General features: G+C 43.0%; 2 long non-coding RNA genes across 2 annotated transcripts; one reads left to right on the forward strand and one right to left on the reverse strand.

The window, feature by feature from the left end:
• Positions 1-900: 900 nt before the first annotated feature.
• LOC140704674 (uncharacterized) lies at positions 901-3366 on the reverse strand. The gene is made up of 2 exons (XR_012083996.2): positions 3234-3366; positions 901-1796 (listed from the first exon to the last, which is right to left on the reverse strand). It is a non-coding gene; the product is annotated as an uncharacterized LOC140704674 (long non-coding RNA).
• Positions 3367-11845: 8479 nt separating this feature from the next.
• On the forward strand, positions 11846-18825 carry LOC144587078 (uncharacterized). Its single transcript, XR_013542244.1, has 2 exons — positions 11846-11965; positions 14424-18825. It is a non-coding gene; the product is annotated as an uncharacterized LOC144587078 (long non-coding RNA).
• The last annotated feature ends 1083 nt before the right edge of the window (positions 18826-19908 follow it).

The raw sequence follows: 19908 nt of genomic DNA on the forward strand, positions 1-19908 counted from the left end.
CCCACTGCACTTAATCATCATCATAATCATCTTAGAACTGCTGGAAGGGACTCTATGGATCATCGAGTCCGGCCCCTCTTAGGGAAGCACAGTGGGAAATCAGGCCCTTAATCTCTGTCTAAATCACTGAGCTATCTTGGTGCCTAATTTCAATGAAAGCTTCAGCAGCTGTGAGAATATCAAAAGGGGGTGGGGAGAGGGAGAGAGAAAGAGAGAAAAGAAGAGAAAGAACATTTCCAGACTGTATTACATACTGCTGGTCATAGGCTGCAGCACTATTTCATCAGGTGTATATAAATTTTGTGATTTCATGTAAGTGAGGGGGGAAAAACACAGATGTCAAAATCCTGTCAATTACACTTGTCAGTGTTGTGTAATGACAGTAAATTTTGGCAATGTATTGCCTGCAGATTAAGAAGTCAGTGTAGGCATTGGGTATTGCCCACCAAGTCGTGTGACTTGGCACACCACAGCAAGTGCCTAAGCTGACTTTGTAACTTGAAGACAATTCACTGCCAAGATTAATGTAAAAACAAAATAGGATTTTGACCAGAATATCAGAATTGATGCCAGTCAACATCTGGAGCATTTCATTATTGCCTCCTATGTCAAAGTCCCAATGGCTTCTTGTGGTTAATCACCTTTGAGGCAAGGTTATTCTAAGAAAAAGAAGTAGGGAAGCTAAACTCTTTTCCCGCTAGTCGCCTTCCACTCTGCCCCTCCAGAGCTGCTTCAGGCCCCTGACAGGATGCCCAGATACATATTTGCTAGAAGTAAATTGTTGATCTGTATTTTTGACTTCAGTTCCACCAGAATTACAGGAGGAGGAGGCGGCAGACTTTGTTCAGTTTACTGAATGGTGGCAGAGGGATGTGTTTCAGAGTTCTGAATTTGGTTATATTTTGGTTAAAGTTCTATAGCTGCACGGCAGAAGTGCAGGGATTCACAGGGGAGGATAACTCCAAGTTCCCCAGATTAGTCCACCCCTTTTCTTAGTAAATGGGCACTTACGGTCTCAATAACTCACTCTGAGACATTAGTAAGAAACAGAATAAAAAACATTTTATTTACTTATAGTTTAATTTTTTTTAAATTCGGTTATTTGATTTTTATACTGCCCATCTGGCTACCAAGGCCACTCTGAGCGGTTTACAAAAGTTACAGTTGTGAACAAATCAAACAGCAAAGTGACAAACATGTCTGCTTTCAGCAACAGACCTCAACAGAATCCTGAGAGGGAGGGAAAGAACAGAATAGTGAGGTGGGGACTCCCTTTGAATTCAGAGGCAGGAAAGGAATGATTGGTTTGCGCCAGACTGAATGACAGTCACCCCAGCTCAGAAAGGTCCCTCCCAGCCAAAACTACTAAAGGCAGCATACAAAGTTGCAAAAATCCCAACAGGATGATCATACATTCATTGTCTTAAGGCACACATCCCAGTGAAAGAAAGATCACCTGGAAATTTCTCTTTGGCGTGTACCCTGAGAGGTCAACAACTGAAGAAAGGAAGGAGCTGGACCGGCAAATGGCTTCTCAGTATAAGTGGATGAAACACTCATGGAAGCAGCGCTTCCCTTGGGCTGCCTGCCTGACGGTTCATTCTGATTGTAAGTGCTGCCTTTATATTCTTCTAGAACCCTCCCAATAGGTGGATCTATAGAGTTTTGCCTTTTAAAGGGTCCATAAGTAGCAGATGATATGGTGCTCATTCCTTATTTTTGCCCCATAGTAGAGCTTTCCTTGGCCATCCAGAGGTATGATGAAGAACAGAAGGAAGCTGAAGCAGCCAAGCCACCTACAGAGATCCACAATGAGGTGAGAAATACAGTAAACACACACACTGGATTCTTGAAATTGTGGTGTAAGTAATGAAGAATACTGGAGTGCCTAGATAGGAGGAGCAATCTAGATGAGGAAAATGGCACTAGGATTGAACCTTCCCACAACACTGTACCTATAAACCAGTCCAACCTTCACTCCAAATAGCTAGTTTCATGTTCTAAGGAAATTGCAAGAAATCCTAGTTGTGGATCTTCAGATTAATTGTTAAGCTTTGTCCCTTACAGTGGTGCCTCACATAACGAGCACACCGTTTAACGACAAATCCACATAGCGATCTATTTTTTTAGATCGCTAATGCAATTGCATTGCAATGTTTTAATGGGCAAAACATCGCATTGCGATGATCAGTAAATGTTTCGCTTACCGATCTTCGCATTGCGATGTTTTTTAAACAGCTGATTGGCGGTTCCAAAATGGCCGCCGGGTGCCCAAAATGGCCACCGCAACCATTTCCGCGTGGTTTCCTCGCTTACCGAGGGCGCGAAAATGGCGGCACTATGGAGGATCTTCGCTGAACGGTGAGTTTGGGCCCCGTAGGAACGCATTAAACGAAGTTTAATACATTCCTATGGGTTTTTCCGTTCTGTTTAGCGATGTTTTCATATAGCGACAATTAATCGGGAACAGATTAACGTTGCTATGCGGGGCACCACTGTAATTGTAAAATGTTAAGGAAGGCTAGGTTCACCAAAAAAGAACCTCTGTATTTACGTATAAACAAAGCTAACTACAGTATTATTTAGGGCCCAGATTATGAGGGCCCTCTAAGTATCAACAAATTTCTGAATTCTGGAGAGTACTGCATATCCTCTTAAACCTGTCACAGTTTAGTGTCTTTGCATATCTTTGTTAAGCTTTGTGAGGGACAGAAACTAGAAGAAAGCCTCTTCCTTTGTGGTCAGCTTGTATAGTTTCAGAAGCACTGATGCTGCTAGTGGCTGTTCTATACATGGTTGACCCAAACCGTTATGTTGCTTGAGGATATTCCTTTACACACACACATACACACACACCTCATCCTGAGTATTAGGAAGCAAGTTATTGGTTTGAGGTAGAAAATCTCACACCCCCATCTTTTCCTCACTGAGAGTAATATGCTAATAAAGTCTCCATTTCTGCCTTTTAATAACTTGCAAAATCCGCGGCCTAAAGCAGCTATGTCACTCTGCCTAATGATAGGGCTGGCCTGTGTGTTATGGGTATGAATGTGTTTGTACAGATGTGAATGCAGTGTGTGAAGGCGGATTAAGGTGTGAGTGTTTATTAAGGAGTTGGCAGGGGTGAGTGATTATGTTCTGCCATGTTCTGCTGTGACCCTCCCTACAGCTAGGAAGCTTACTTATGGACACCCAGCACAAGGGCATATGACCCTGAAGCTAAAAAGTGTTACCTGCTCAGCCCTGAGTTGACACAGTTCTGTCTTTCACCAGCAGCGCCTTCCTGCCCAGTTCATCAACGAGAGGCAGTTCCAAAGGGCCCTGAAAGACATCGATGCTGACATACCCCGAACAGACCGGCACCGGACCTTCTTCCAGTGAGAATCTGCCCCTTCCTTAGCCACCACGAATCCCAAACAAAAATGCTGGTCATCCCACAAAATTTTTGCAAAACTAGAGTCTGACAATTCAGATGGGGAATCCCCAGGCCTGCCCCCACTTTCGGCCCTTAACCCAGATGACAACAACCAGCCACTCCTTACCTGGCTTCCTGCTGTTTCTTCCATTCTAGGTGGGCAGGAAAAAAACATCAGTATGAGTTGTGCTCTCTATCTAATGGACTGTGCTTGGCTTGTTGGGTCCAGAGCAGACCTTTGGAAGCCTTTCTCTTTTTGAAATCTCAGAACCCTCCAAGCAGCTATTACTTCCACCACAGTCTCAGGCCATGCTGGCTGCGGGATTCTGAAATTCACAGTCTCCAGCCCAACCCCAACCCCCTAAAAAGAAGTTTTCCTAACTTTAACCAGGCCTGACCTGAAAGATTAAGATGTATAGCATGATCCTACCAAAACATGAGCACAGTTGCCCATCTCTTCTTCAAGGAAAAGGACACAAAATATCATTTCTTGGCCATGTTTCGAATTTTAGCAGCAAACAAGCCAAATCTTCTTACCAAGCCCCAGGTATTCATCTGTTGAAATTCATGCCTGTCTTTACTTCCAACCTGCAGTCTTGAAGAAAAGGTCACTCAAAATGGAAAGTTTAGGGCGAAGACAGCTGTGTCATGGGAAATCCATAGTCTCTCTTGAAAGCAGCCATAGTCTGTTCTAAATAAGGAGGGCCCTGCAAAGGAATCATCAAAAAAGGAAGGGAAAGGAGGGTATGGATTTGCATAGCTTTTGTGAATACCATTTGATATGGATGGATGCAAATTTAGAAGGAATTGCTGTAATTGAAATAGAAATGCAAATACCGTACTTTGGACATTCTAATGGGAGAGAAGGAGGCAGAGGCAGGTGTAACGGCTGAGTCTGCCATCCAGATGTTTCTTAAAGTCTCTTTAAATGGCACTTGGACAACCACTCACACTGAAGACACTTTTCAGCAGAGGACTCTTCTTTCTAAAAATGAGCTTCCCTGCTCAGAGCAACGGAGGAGAAAGGGTTGGACAAGCCCTTAACAGAGTTGCTGCTGTAGTCAAACGGGAGCCCTTGCCCTCTGCTTTAAAGCATATTTTAAAAAGAATATGGAAGATTTATTATATTTATTAAATGCCTCATAAAACTAGTTCTCTGGGCATGGTACAACAGTTAAAACACATCATGATAAAATAATAGAAATCACAATAAATCACAAAATCCAGCTCAGTATAAAAGCTACACATACACATGCACATGCACATGCACACACACACACACACACACACACACATGCACACACACACACACACACACACACACACACACACACACACACAGAGGAAGTGTGTACATAACAATAATACATTCATAACAAGAATGCATACATATACAGAATACAAAGATAGTTTAAAGCATTATGAGACAAAGCTATTTCCCCATATATTCAAGTAATACATCTGGAATATGTTAAATGTCTGGGAGAATAAAGAAATCTTGTCTGATATCAAAAAGACAACAATGCAGACGTCAAGCAAGCTTCTCTCGGAAGTGTGAGAATATTTGACCTCTATGCTAGCAGAATGTGGAAGGCTGGTGCTGAACTATGAGTACTGAGCAGGGTTAACTCCTCCAGAAACTCATAGTTAGGCAAAAGAAGAGTGATATGTTTATTGCTTCAGGTGATCAATTCAGAGACAGTGTAGAAGAAAGATCCATAAGTTTACTTACAAAAGCCATGACAGGATTTTGGCCAATATTTTTCGCTGTGGTATTCTTATAACTCTTACGCACCCACCCAGATGCTTTATCTGACACTCCAGAGTTTTAACTGAGCCAGTGATCAGAGACATCTGTCATTTATACACCATTTGATATCCCACTATAGCACACAGTTTTGCTTAGTACCCATAACTCGTCACCACCACCACCCCTACGCGCACACAACTGGGAATAGCCACAACACCAGTCTGAAGTCTGCAGCATGGATCTATGAATCAGTTGTAAATCCTATAGTTCTATTGTAGTACATGCAAAAGATAACAGAGAAAAGGGTTCCTCTCAGAACATCCCAAGTGCCTTATTCACTGAGTAATCCTGTCTGCCAAGCATTAAGGAACAAGGCCTCCAGTTGCAGAGATGGCTCCCATTAGCTCCAACTCCAGGCACCTCACATTTTAAATCCAGACCCAGGTGTACCCACTGCCCCTGCAATATTTCCTGTGGCTTTTCTTCTTTTACAGGCGTGAAGGGCTCGTGAAGCTGCTTTACCTCCGAGACATTCTTGTCACGTATGTGGCCTTCCACCAAGGTGAGGAAACTGCTGGATGGTACCCGCTTCCAGGAATCTTGACTGATGGCATCAGTCCAGCGTCTGCCGGTTTCTCTGCTCCGTTCAGCTCCATTCCTGACACTTTACCATTTGACCATTCATCAATTATACATATCGTGTTTTTAATTGGCCAAGTCCTTTGCAACCCAAACAGATTTTCAGAGGGTGTGTAGGGCTTTCCTCAAGGAGGTTTCCGGACTAAACAGGACTTGCTTCCAGAAGCCACTAGTGAACATCCCAGTGAGAAGTGAATGTTGTGCTAGTCAAGGATGTGATCAGGGCAAGCACATTTTGGCACAATGAGAACCATGCAAAATCCTATCGCCAGCAGTTCCCAGTTCTGGCTGGCCCTCCTATTAGGCAACAGTTTCAGGAGGCAGTTAGTGTGAAGTACAAAGAGTAGTGTGACACACAAGGCCTTCGCCTGCCCTAAAATACAGTGAAGGATGTGTTCCTTCATCATTAGTTCTGGCTGGCTTCTTCACACAGCTCTGTGTATGTATACACCACACGTACAGGTATGGACTATCTTGCTCTTTGGCCTGGACAACAAAGTGTCATAGGAGGACTTCAGATAGCCTTCTAAACTGTGAAAGTCAGTCTTGGTAGTTACGACTTCTGTATCACTAATAATCACCTGTGTGAGTGAGATTCATGCTTACTTATATCTCTGTTTTCCATGGAGCTCTAATTTTCTAGTACTGTACTTCTTCCTGATGAATCCCACCTATTGGGAGGGCTGGTCCTGTTCTTAGATTAAGGAGCAGCACCTTTTGACGAGTCGGGATAATCCATCTGACTTCAGTGTATCTTTGCATCTTCGCATAGCTCTACACTTAGTGATGTCCTTGCTCTAAAGCCACACCCACCCTCCATTGCTTTTGCACATTTTCAGAGATAGCCCAAGAGCCCATTTCCCTGAGATCAAAGCTGTCTTCTTCCCACCCTCTCCCCTCCACAAAGAGGAGAGAAATATTTACCCACAAAGCATGTTTGGCCATCGTGCCAACCAACAAGCTGGCAAGGCTTAGAACGGCAGCCTGGCATTGGCATACCTGCTTTCCTTCCCCCTAAAAGAACTGGAAAGGCAATACTGTAGTTTGAAAAGGAACAATGAGGAGGAGAAGGCAAGAGAACAAAAGCGGAAATTGATTTCAAAATTAATATGCAAAGGTTTGCCTCGTAAGCAACAGTAATTTGTGAGCAAGCAGGGAGATACCTCCCCCCTTCCGACAAATTTTGCAGGTGAGACAACCCCTTATCTCAGTCTAATGGCTGCTTCTGCCTTTGGCTTCCTACGTACATCACCCAGTCTTCGCTTTGGTGCTGGGTGTATTTTCCTCTTCAGCAGCTGAAATTTGGGTTGGTGATTCTGCCACATTTTCTTTCCTGCTTCTGGTTGGTTTTTAATTCTCTCCCCCTTCCCCACATCCTTCTTTTTGGCAGACATTGGATACTGCCACGGCATGAATGACTTTGCCAGCCGCTTTTTGGAGACCCTGGACAATGAGACGGAGGCCTTCTGGTGCTTCGTGGGATACATGCGGCGCTCAGCGTGGAGCTTCACTACGATGGGCGTGCGCCGCAAAACACGTGAGGGGAGGGGAAAGAAAAGGAGGGGAGAGACAAATGGAACATGTCTAGAGAAGTCCCACTAATTGGAAAGCATCCACGTTTTCTTTGATCCATATGTTCCTTATCCCATCCAAGTTTAAGGTTGGGTATTTAAAGGAACAATTTGTAAGTCTACAGTGAATGCAAATTGCATTAATTGCCTAGTGCCTGAGATTGTTAACCAAGACACCTCTGCCAATCTTCGGAGCAGTTCTCCAAATGCTTTAAAGACTTGTGTGTATTCTCTGTGCTGTCAAGTTGGAATTGACTTATAGCAACCTTAATATGGGTTTTCAAGGTAAGCGAGATATTTAAGGAGTGATTTTACCAGTTCCACAAACACCCTCAGTGAGTTTCCATGGCCAAGTGGGGATTCAATCCCTGTGCTCGAGAATCTTGGTCCATCACTTCATCTACTGCACCATGCTGGGAATCTTTAAAAGCTGAGTACATAAATGTGTAAACATGAGTGTAGCACTTAAACAAAACTAAAAATAGGCAGCCTAGCAGAGGCACAGGGGAAGAAACAGATCTAGTGGGTGACCCAATATTTAGTTTGCTAGAAAGTAGATCTGAATTGCAAATTACAAAATCAGACAGCAGCTGCACACTCAGTGCAGGTGAAAAACTTGCCCTGACTTCTCTTGAAATACGATAGCTCTTGCTCTCCCTTTCTCTCCTCAGCAGGGAAAGAGAAGGAGATGGGAGTGAACAGTTACTAAGCAACCAGGGAACAGATCAGAAGAAAGCTGGATCTTATGCTAGCAGGTGTAACCAAACTGTCTCCCAGTTTCTGTCTGCTGCATTGTACATGAGGCCTTGGAAGGCAGGAAGGTATCCATAGGCAAGGGCTATGTAGAGTCTTAGAAAAGAAGAATATTCTGTGCCAAGGCAAGCTGCACACTGCAACTTGTATGAACAACGCCAATGAGCCAAATATTTGCCACCCTGAGTAGACTTTGTTTAGGGGAGCAGGGTAAAAGTCTAATAATAAATAAATAAAATAAAAATTTCTTCTGTGTCTGCATACAAGCATCCTTTGTTGTGCCATGGTGACAAATCCTAATGTGTGTCATCAATTCTGAGCTTGGAACGTTCGTCTGTTGACAACTGGTCCCAGAATTCCCTACCTGACATGGCAGTGGGGGATTCTCAGGGATATACAGTAGTTCCTAAAACAATTGTGAGGATGACTAGGAGATCCACCTACTAATCTGAATGTCTCAGTGAATTTACACATGTCTGGACATTTCAGTAAACTATTAGCTATGTGCAAATTTGTGTGTGTGAGAGAGAGAGAGAGAGAGAGACAGAGCACCCTACTTCATGATAGCCATGTTTCTTCTCTTGGCCAATTAGGGTTAAAGGATCTTTGATATCACTTCCCCCATTTTTTCTTCTGATTGGTGAGAGAATTTGGTTGAGGGGAGGTGACAACAGACGGGGTGTTGGGTGTGTGCATGTGATACAAGGCACCCTCATCCTCTCTCCCTGAATCCACACAGAAATCTGTGAGGAGGTTTTGAGACACGTGGACCCAGAACTCTACAGTCATATAGAGAGTGTGTCCAAAGAAAAGCTGATTTTCTGCCTCAGGTAAGAAACAAAAACACAAACAAACCATTTCCCAACCTACATTCCTCCACCTCCTGTCCAAGATAGCGAGTGGGTACTATAAAGGGGCCCATGGAAGTGATTCTGGAAACACTGTTAACATTAATTCACTACTATTAACATTAATTTGGGAATGGTTTCATTAGTTAACAGCGCTGGTAATCACTAATGATGCATTAGTACCATTTGCACTGTAAATATTTTGAAAACGTGAGTATTGAAAAATGGTCACCACCATCTGTAACTACTCCCCAAAAGCTAGACATTAAAATAACACAAAATGTTACATGCTGCTCAATCCATTGATGATATTGTCATTTACCAGCAGGTGGACAACGGGTGGGCCTCCCTTAGTCTTAGCCAGCATAATGAGCAATGTTGGGAGTTGGAGTCCAACAACATCTGGAGTGACACATGTTGCCCATTCTTTATTTAAATAATGTCTTTAATAAGCCTTGTTTGGAAATGTCTGATGAATGTATGGTAATACATTATTTTAGCACATTATTTCCAAGTTCCAAACCTGACAGCATAGTTCTCAGCGTCCATTTAATGTAGGCTTTTCCAGCCCTGAGACTTCAGATGCCATTGGACTCAACATCCCATTATCCACAACTATTGAAAATGCTTCCTGGGAATAATGGAAATTATAGTCCAACACCATCTGAGGACCCCAGCTTCAGAAAGCTGCTTCTAGAGGAAACCAAATTATGTAGCTAGAAAAGCTTCATTCTGTAACATATAAAGAAACTTCAATGAGTCCGAAATGCCTGGTTACAGAGATTGCATCACACACACACACACACACACACACACACACACACACAGAGAGAGAGAGAGAGAGAGAGAGACCTCTTTTACAGCAACTCCACTGGCTGTGTATCCATTTCTGAGTAAATTCAGAGTGCTGGTTCTAACCCAGAAAGCCCTGAACAGTCCAAAACTGTATCTCCCTTTTTGAGCCTGCCCAGGTGTTAAGATCACCAGGACAGGCCTTCCTCTTGGTCCGGCCACCTTCCCAAGTGTTTATGGTGAGTCCATGGGAGAGGGTCTTCTCTGTCGTTGCCCCCCAGACTCTGGAACTTCATCCCACAGGAAGCTAAGCTGGCCCCCTCTTTGCTGTCTTTCTACAAGTAGGGAAAGAGACTTTTCGCTCCAGGCAAGCTTTCCATGAGTGAATGGCTGCCTGAGTGGGTTCTTTTAATGGAATTGTTGTACCTTACTGCTTTGAATGTGTTGTTTGGTGCTGCTTTGTTTTTTGTATGGCTTCAGTTTGATCCTTTTTAGTATTTGTATACTCACTGTAGTTACCTTTAATATTGTTTTTTAATGATATAAGCCGCCTTCGGTTCTTTTCAGGTGGGGTAAAATGTTTTAAACAAACAAACAAATATCAAAGCATGCCAATTAATACATTCTATATATTGTCTTCGCAAGATCTCTTTGTCCAGTCAACATCTATACATCTCTGAGATTTCAAAAACAAAAAACAGTGACTGTGCAAAAACTCCTCAGCATTAATTGCCATTCCTCTTCTTGCAAAATTAATATTTTGTGAGGGAGTCCTCTCAGCCTTGCTGTCTATTTCCCCACCTGCCTTTATTATTTTGTGTCTAAACAAATATATGCAATTTTATGTAAATCAGCATCTACCTGATCTCCTTTTTGGCCTCCCCTGCATTCTGCTTTGGGGTGATGTGTAAATGGCAACCCTAACCCTAACCAAGAAGACTTCCACAAAGGGACTACAATGGTCTCTGTAAGAAAGTTGGCTTGTGGCAGAGCTTGGAGACGGGATCAGAACTTGGAAAAGTTACTTTTTAGATGACAACTCCTATTGGCTACGGTAGTTGGGATATTTAGGGAGCAACTTAATTTTTAAGCTAATATTTCAAACCCCCGGAAAAGTGATTCACTTACTGGCCCTTTCTCGTGCCTCCTTTGGGCTTCTGCATAGGTGGCTGCTACTGCTTTTCCAGAAGGATTTAGACCACCCAGATGCTGTGAGAGTCCTAGAGATCAGTGCCTTGGAATCAGAGAAGATTAATTTTGGAGCTTTGCTATGGATGGCTCACAAGGAAGGTGAGCCCTTTCCTCTTTGCAAGAGAGACTCATGGTTCCTGCAGTGGTAGTACAAAGATAGGCTGAAGCTCCTCCATAGCTTTTTCTGAGGATTGTGCTTTGGGACTCAGCTTAGGCAAAAGAGCTTTTCAGAACTTAAAGCACCTCCACAACAAATGCTTTCATTAGGGATAAAAGCATGTTAGTACTAGAAAGGCAGTGATTCAGGCACGCCTTCATGTTTGAAAAAGTAAACTTAGAGCCTTAACTAGACAGGGGAAAAGTGCAGGGAATACTATGGGTTGGCGGTGGGCTGGTTTGCATTTTTTTTCCTGTTGATCACATGACACAAAGGGGAAAACAAATCAGCCCAGAGTTTCATACCCCCATTCTAAGCACACATCTCATCATCCTTTTTCTGAACCAGTTCAAGCAATCACGTGCTTCAACCAATGTGAAAGGACTTGAAATTTAAAAAAAAACCAAAGGTTCCCTAACAAACAGAAAAAGCTATGGATTGGGGAAGGAGAATCCAGGACAGTTCACACTTCCCATTGTGTCATTTGATCAATGTGGGGGGAAAAAAGTGAATCAGCCTAACCCAAACCCGTAGTATTTTCTACAGTTTTTGATAATGCAGTCACCCCCTAACTCTTGAACCCAAGCCCACCCTGTCCCCAGACTTCTCAATCTGTTGTGCCCTCGTGTATTTCTTCCAGGACTGATATTGCTATCAAAGACATGGCACTAGGGAAACAGGTGTAAAATCTTCTCTCTCCATAGGTGAGGAGGCACCAGCCCCATTCACAACTGTGGATCGGGATGAAATCACGTTTGAGGTTCTACTTTGCATTGCTGTCCTGATCCAGAACAGGAAGCAACTGCTGCAGTACCATGATGTCCATGATTTTTTCCTGTTTGCACAGAGGTAGGCAAAGTGGCCAAGACAGCTGGCCAGTCAGCATGCTGCTTCTTCAGTACCAAAGACATATCATGGTTAGAGTGCTGGGCTGTTCAAATTCTCGTCCTCACTGACCTGTGAAATTTACTGGGTGACCGGGCCAGTCAGTCTCTCACTCACTCTGACCTACCTTATAGGGTTGTTGAGAATATATGTCAGAGAGGAAGAGAGCATCATTCACTGCCTTGAGCTCACTGGAGGAATGCCATGTGGATTAACACAGAGAATCCTCTCTGTGCAAAAAGAAAGAAAAGAAAAAGATCTGGAGATATATTTTGAGACAGCTGAATGCAGGATCACACGATAACATTTGTATCTCTATACACATTTGGAAAGTTGGAGACATTTGACATGATATGGCTGAAATCCTCTTGCACAGCCCTGCATGTACAACAGGGATTATGTCAGTGGCAGCAGCAAATTGTCACTGATTAAAGGCCATTTTGGGGTCCATGCAACTCATAAACAATGCAGCAAAGTCTCATGCCTCCTAAAATCATCAGAGGAAGCGTTTAATCCATGGCAAATTGCGGCAGCTAGTGATGTCATCACTGTTCCACATACAGAGCTATGCAACAGGATTCCAGCCATTATCTTGGAAAACATACAACAGCCTTTCAAAGTACACTGATATTATTATTGTTGTTGTTGCTGCTGCTGCTGTTGCTGTTAGCATCCTAAGATCTTAGCTTTCATCATGTTGGTTTGGAGTGCTTGTTCTTGTACAGCAAAAATCAAGCCTTCGGTTTCTTTCTTAAGAGTCCCCAGTTTTAGCCGTGCCCATGTTGAATTATGATCATGCTTTCCATCATTATTATTATTATTCAGAAACACCAGTGACAGTCAATCGAGATTATAAAAGCATTGACTGGTGTTATATAACAGATATGAGCTTTAACCAAAAACAACCTCCTCCTTCTTCTTGGCAACCACTGCAGGCTGAGGTGAAGGGATAACAGCTTGTCAAGGAACTCCAGCCAAGAGTAGAGAAAGACTATAGTTCAGTGGCAAGGTGCCTGTTTTGCATGTTCAATCCCTGTCCTTTCCACTAAAAGGAACAAACAACAGTGCATGGAAATATCATGGGCCTGATTGTGACCCTGAGGGAAGTTCATCAGCCCACATGAATAGCCGATACTGACCTGGAATAAGGCAGTTCTCCACACAGGATTGTATGTTCAGACTCCATCACTTGTCTCGCTGGCATGTAGATTCCATTCTTGGATGCTCCAAGAGATTCTGTGCTTGTGTCTCCCTTCCCGGGGAACACAAAAGATCAGTCCAATCTGTGGACACAACTGTGGGCAACGTGGTTCCTACTTGCAGGGTCAACGCCAGGTTCATGTTCATGAGGAACCAGGAGGCTGGGTCCAATGGCTTTGCAGGAAAAGGGGGTCAGGGTTCAAGGAAGAAATGGAGAAACTAATGAAGGGGTGCTAGTGGAAGGCAGAAATGCAACCCCTGTTTTCGCAGACAGTGTATATGTTGCCTGTCAGAAGATGGTGACTAAGCATAGAGGGGACAGGTATCCCAGATGTGAATATTTCATACTCTGGAAATACATACAAAGAAAGGGCTGCTACTCTCCGGTCCATTCCTTCCCAGGTTTTGTTGGCTGCCTTCCCTCTCCTCCTCCCAGATATGCATAGTATGTTTTAGACAATGTGCTTGGAAAGTTTAAAGGCACAGCAGGTAAAGGAGAAGACTGGGTGACAAGTTTATGGGAAAGGATGGGCCTTCCCTCCCCATTAGCTCAGATACAAAGGGTAGCATTCAATGTTGAGAGCAAGAGGTGGCAAGCAGGGTGTTATCCATATGTTCTCCTTTGGCACTTTCTTGTTGTGTCTTGTTGTGGCTGCTGTCTGGAGAGGGCTTTGGGGCAGCAGAACAAGCAAACCCCCTCCTCAAACACATCCGGACTGGCTGACTACATTTCAAGCTGTAACAGTGCATGGCAATTTCAGGAGTGCTTGTTAAGGCTGCTGTGAGATTAGTACCTTTCCCCTGTAAGATCATTAACCACAGGATACTACATATTCCTCAAGATCAGAAGGTGGGGAAAATCTGGGTGGATCAAAGCACAGCTGCCCTAGTCTAGCTCAGTGGTTCTTAACCTTGGGGGTACTCAGGTGTTTTTGAACTGCAACTCCCAGAAACCCCAGCCAGCACAGCTGATGGTGAAGGCTTCTGGGAGTTGCAGTCCAAAAACACCTGAGTAACCCAAGGTGAAGAACCACTGGTCTAGGTTCTTGTTTCCAACAGGGTCCAGCCAACCCCTTTGTTGCCAAACAGCAGATTGCGTAGGTGATAACCCATCACCCCGACTCGGAATTCTTAAACTCTCAGAATGCAAAGGGGGTGGGGGTGGTCCTGGGTGGCCTCCACCATGCATTGTGCTTGACTTATGGTGCTAATGTGATCACAGTTTGCAGGGTAGACTTCAGCTGAACTCCTTGCATGGGACAGAGTGGCTATGAACGACAGGTTCCAGGAATGGAGGAAACAACAAATCACTATGAAGAATGTCCCTCCAAAAGAGGAATGGGCTAGTGTGCCCTCAAAGGAAGAAATGAGATCATGACCTCTTTGAGAACCAATCTCCAATGAAGCTATAAGCAGATCATCTTAGCATTCTGTCAGGGCTCCTTAATGAATAAACAGAATACTCTCTGGACACACTTTCGCCTAAAAGCAACACCCTGACCTACTTATTCTAGTTCCATGCTACACTCTCCATCCCCAAGCCATTTTTTGGTGGCACTGCTGAGCAAATGCCTATAAACTACTTGCTGGCCACCACCAAAACTTGTAAACTACTTGCTGGCCACCACCAAAACTTGTTGCCCAAAACCGGTGGAAGTGAACTTAACAATAGCAACAAAGATATAACCCACCCTTCTTTTGCCCTTCCCTCCTGGAAGGGAAGGAGACACTATATCTTTCAAACTGGCGGATGTCTATGGCGCAGGAGAATGCTCTGCCAAACTCTAGCACCACAGAAAGCTGCCAGAGTTACCACCAAGAGGCTGTCTGCATGGACTTTTAGGTGCACTTCAGGAACAGGCTGGTCTGCTCCTAAAGATGTTGGTCAGATGACGGTGGATCAGATCTTTGTTGGAATGGACCAGTCTGCCCTGAGTGATCCTTTCTGTACCTTTTTGAGCACCTATCAGGCGCTTCTACTTTTTTGGTGCAGGTAGGATCACTCTGGTTTGGATCAGTTCCAGAACATGTCATCACTGGAAATTATCCAATACAAGCCTTCCAGTTTGAATATGTCGGTATCGTGAAGTGGCTTAATAAGTAAGCCACTTCAAGATATTGGCCAATTGATTGTTCCACAGCAGAGGGGCAGGGGAAGTGTGTGTGTTTGTTTTACTACATAATGAACTATAGCTGATGTACTGCATCAGTTATAGAAAATGTTCAAAAATCTTTTCTTTCCTTCGTCGTAATGGGGCTGTTGAAAAACCACTTGCAATTGAATCCACCGGGTGGCTTTGGCTGGAGATAGTTTTTCGAGCAGCCCTTTAAAAGAAGGCAAAGAGAAGATTTTTTTTAAAAAAAAGTCTAACTGATGTAGCACATCAGCAGTACTCCATACACACACACAAATCACTTCCCCTGCTGAGAAGTAGAGATGTAGAGGAAGTGAGTCCTGAATTGGCTTGCTTATTAAGCCACTTCACAATATGGTCAGGAGTGCTTTCCACATGAGACAAGTCAGTCTTGATAAGTTTGCTCTAATCAAGTCTGACTCTCAAACCCAACTGCTTCAAAGCAGCCTACACTAGTTCCTTTAAGATTACCGTGTATTTAATTTAATCTTCTGCCACAGGTGGGCATTTTGTTACTGTACATAAAAGATCTTTGTTGTGCCTGAGCTAAGTACCTAAGAGGCAGAGATACTCCCAGATTAGGTACAGAACCAAGTGGAGGGGACAAAAGTGAAAATAAAAGCAAAATGAAAAAAACATATTACAAGATCTGTAACTGGATCACCTTGCCATTAAAAGGGGGGGGCGGGGCGATAACCAAAGGTGGCTACAGAGAGTGGGATTAATACGGCTATCACATTTAAAGCTGCAATTTGCCCCAAAGATAAAAATGTACAACTATCAAGGTATGCAAAACAAAACAAAAACCCTGATTTTCCAGGAAAGAGATATTAGGGTTGCAGCAGACAATGCAATGAAAATATTGACCTGGTGGACAGCAGCAGTGAATAAGAAAAAATCCACATTATGGAATGTTTGAAAAGCAATTGGAATCATCAGCTGCATAATAATTTTATATTTATCTTTGCCCATCTCAAAAAGAGCATCCCAAAGCTGGAAAAACTGCAGAAAAAAACAACTGAGATGACCCGAGACTTGACTGTGTAAGTAAAGGCTAAGGAAAGGGGACTTTTTAATTTAGGGGGGAAATAGAGTAAATGGGAAACAGGCTATGGAGAAGGCAAGTAAATAATAATAATTCTTCCCTTTTTATTAATCCTGGTTCACAGGCACATAAATGAAATTGTCTGCCAGTTGGGGACTCCATATTTTACAATCTTAAGCTGTTATTTTGCACACAGGCAACCTGGGAGCAGAGGCCCTAACAATGGGTCTTTGGGTGAGATTCCATGGGAAAATAGATCACAATTTTGGCTGCTTGTAGGGCAGTTTGATGCAATCTGTTTTTTGGCAGTCACATGACATACAGGGAAAATGCACTCCAGCCCAACTACGATCCATGCTGAAGCTAGACCTTTTTGGTCCAGCTATAGAGCTACGATCTTTCAGAAGCTGAACTGGAAGGATTCTAAGGGTCACTTTAAAGGCAATTGCTCCCATTAAATTGACCCTTTCTGGCACAATCACCTTTCTCATGATTAGACATATATAGGATTGTGCTGTAGCTATTCTGCCCATGCTAGCTGTCATGGGTATATCAATACATCTCTATGTTCAGGGCGAACACAACAAAAAAACAGAGCTCCTCCTGCCTGTGAGGAGCAGGAAGAATGTTTCCTACTTAACTAATAAATTATTGGAGATAACATAAATGCTTGAAATTACATCGAAATGAAGAATTTACATCTTAGTTATCTCCCATCCTCCAGCAGGCAGTGAGGAAAACAGTTTGAGGGAAGGCAAAAATATCTCCTTCTGGATAGATTTCAACCCTCTATGGATGAGAGGTCTCTCCCCCCTCTCTCAAACACATACACACAGAGGGAGAGAGAGAGAGAGACCATGCAAATACAGTGGGGTCTCGACTTACGAACGGCTCGACATACGAATGTTTCGACTTACGAACTGCTCTCATAAGAATATATGGACTCGACTTACGAACTTAGATTTGAGTTACGAACTCTTTTTTTCCTTTTTTTAAAAGCTAAGTCATCTTAGGTTAAAAGGAAAAAAAAGAAAAAATATCCCCCTCTAGTGGCAGAAGGCGGAATAGCAGCTTCCCATTAGTTTCTATGGACGAAAAGAGCAGATACAGATTAAATGGTTTTCAATGCATTCCTATGGGAAATGCAGATTCGACTTAAGAACTTTTCGACCTGAGAACTGTCTTCCAATACGGATTAAGTTCGTAAGTCAAGACCCCACTGTAATGCACAGATCTATTCCCATTCTTCCATTCTAGTTTGACTTCAAAGTCAACAGTTGGATGCTTTGAAGGCAGACTTAATATCACTTCATTTAAAGGTGGGTTTGTGGTCATTAAGTGTAAAATCTTATAAACATCCACTTTCAAGCATCAAATATCCATTGCACCTCTATCATCAGATGCTATCAGATACGATAACCAATATCCTGTTCAATATTTACATCCCTGCGGAGCTCCAAGCACAAGAGCTGCGATGTTGAGCCGCTGATTGATCGCACATGGCCAGACGCATGTGCTGCACACCAGCTGATTACCAACTTCTGCCATGGGTACTCTGTGCATGTAAATACCGAGTTAACGGCCCAAATATTTTAATCCCACACCAGGCTGTTAAGGCAGGTATCGAACAGTGGGTTCCTATTCAGCAAATATTCAACTACGCAACAAATATTTAATGTTGAAACTTTGCAGGGTGGATTCTTGGGAGCAACTGATGGGGACAAGCTTGCTGCCTTGCTGCATTATTCCTGCTCCATAATTGTTTATTCATTTTCAATGTGACCTCACCACTGTGAATGAGGTGATATTAGTGCATAATATTTTAAAGACACTTAATTCCCGTACTCCTCATTAATCTTTCTTCCAAAAGTAGCCTGTAAAAAGCTGGTTTGTATTTTGTCCTTGAGACCACATGAAATTTGTCACCATGTGGTAAATAAATGTTGGATGTGGTGCAAGAGTGGGTGGGCTGCATCCCTTGAAGGGGTGGATCAAGTTCCCTCGTGCCCTTTTCCACTTCAAACATTAATGTGAGAAACAGAAGCAAAATGAGGCCTCGGCATTGACACACACCATTGGTAAAGTAATCTTTTTCTAAGAATGAATCTTCCATTTACTGTTTTAATGTATCCAGATAGAGGCAATACACTGAAGGTGGCACCCACAGTGCCTGACAGCTACGCTAACATACAAGGATGCAGCTTTGCCTCTGGGAAGAAATTTCCTTCAGACACTTTTGAGCACAGGAAAGAGAGAGCTGGGCAAGAGGAACATATCGGCTAAAAATGTTAGTTTTCGGCTTTCTGCTATTTATTATTCTCACTTTTATTTTACCTAAAGTGACATTCAAAACTCTTAGTCTCTAGATGCATTCTGCTTTTTACATTTTCAATGAATACACACATACACATATAGTATATATTTAAACAAGATAATGCTAAAAACAAGATTCTTCTCTCTCTCTCAAAAAAAGAAAAAGAAAACAAGGAAACCCAGCATATGATATTTCTTGGATACAGTTGGAGAAATGTGCTTGTAAGCCAATCCTTGGCGCATTGGCTTCTTCACCCAACTACTCTATAGCCACACTTGCCAGATGGGAGAGCATGTCTACTTTTCTTTCTCCTTATAAGTCCAGTGCAGATGGATGGCACGTGGAAAAATATTAGGGCTCTGAAGAGGGAAATGCCATCTTGGGGATGTGGAGCTGGAAGACACACAAATATTTTGGAAAAGATCTCTCCAAGGCTTTGTTATTTGCTGGAAGGGTATTCATGCATTATCTACCATATGGGAAACATTTTTATGACTCTCAGGTCTCGTCACATGGTTCCCTGAAACCAGCTTTCCCAAACCACATATCCTCCAGATGTTGTGGACTGCAAAGTCCATCATCTCCAACCAGATAATTTGCCTGTTGTCTAGGAATGGCTGAAAAGATGTTGTGCAGCATGTCTTACAGGTGTCGGCTGGAGGGAGTCTGCCTCAAATGGTAACAACCCAAACCAAGGAGATGGATGCAAGTGAAAAGAAATCAGTTTTTGAAGTTAAGAATGCAGGATTGATAAGGAAGAATTCACTGAAGGCTGGAATGTTTCAGGGTGAGTTTTATGCGGCAGAAGAGTGATCGGGAAGAGACACGCTGAGCACCAGCATAACACAAAGGCGATGTATAAAAACAGTTCATTCTTTCACAGTCAAGAAGGCAAGTAAATTTCTGATATAATTTTTCAAAAATGCAACTAAGGGTTTTCCACTTCTCTCAAATACTGACCACTACTGCATGTCATCTGCCAGTTTTGCTAACCGAATGTTAGCTGCCAGGTTGTGTCAAGCATTGATAGCTACATACAGTGGGGTCTTGACTTAAGAACGGCTTGAGTTAAGAACATTTTGACTTAAGAACCACTCTCATAGGAAAATATTGACTTGACTTACATACTTAGATTTGAGTTAAGAACTGAAAAAAACCACGTGGGAGGCAGGGAAAGTGCAAAATTTGAACTTTCAGTTAACTGTTGGCCAGT

This window comes from Pogona vitticeps, chromosome 2, assembly GCF_051106095.1.
Source record: "Pogona vitticeps strain Pit_001003342236 chromosome 2, PviZW2.1, whole genome shotgun sequence".
Classification (NCBI taxonomy): domain Eukaryota; kingdom Metazoa; phylum Chordata; class Lepidosauria; order Squamata; family Agamidae; genus Pogona; species Pogona vitticeps.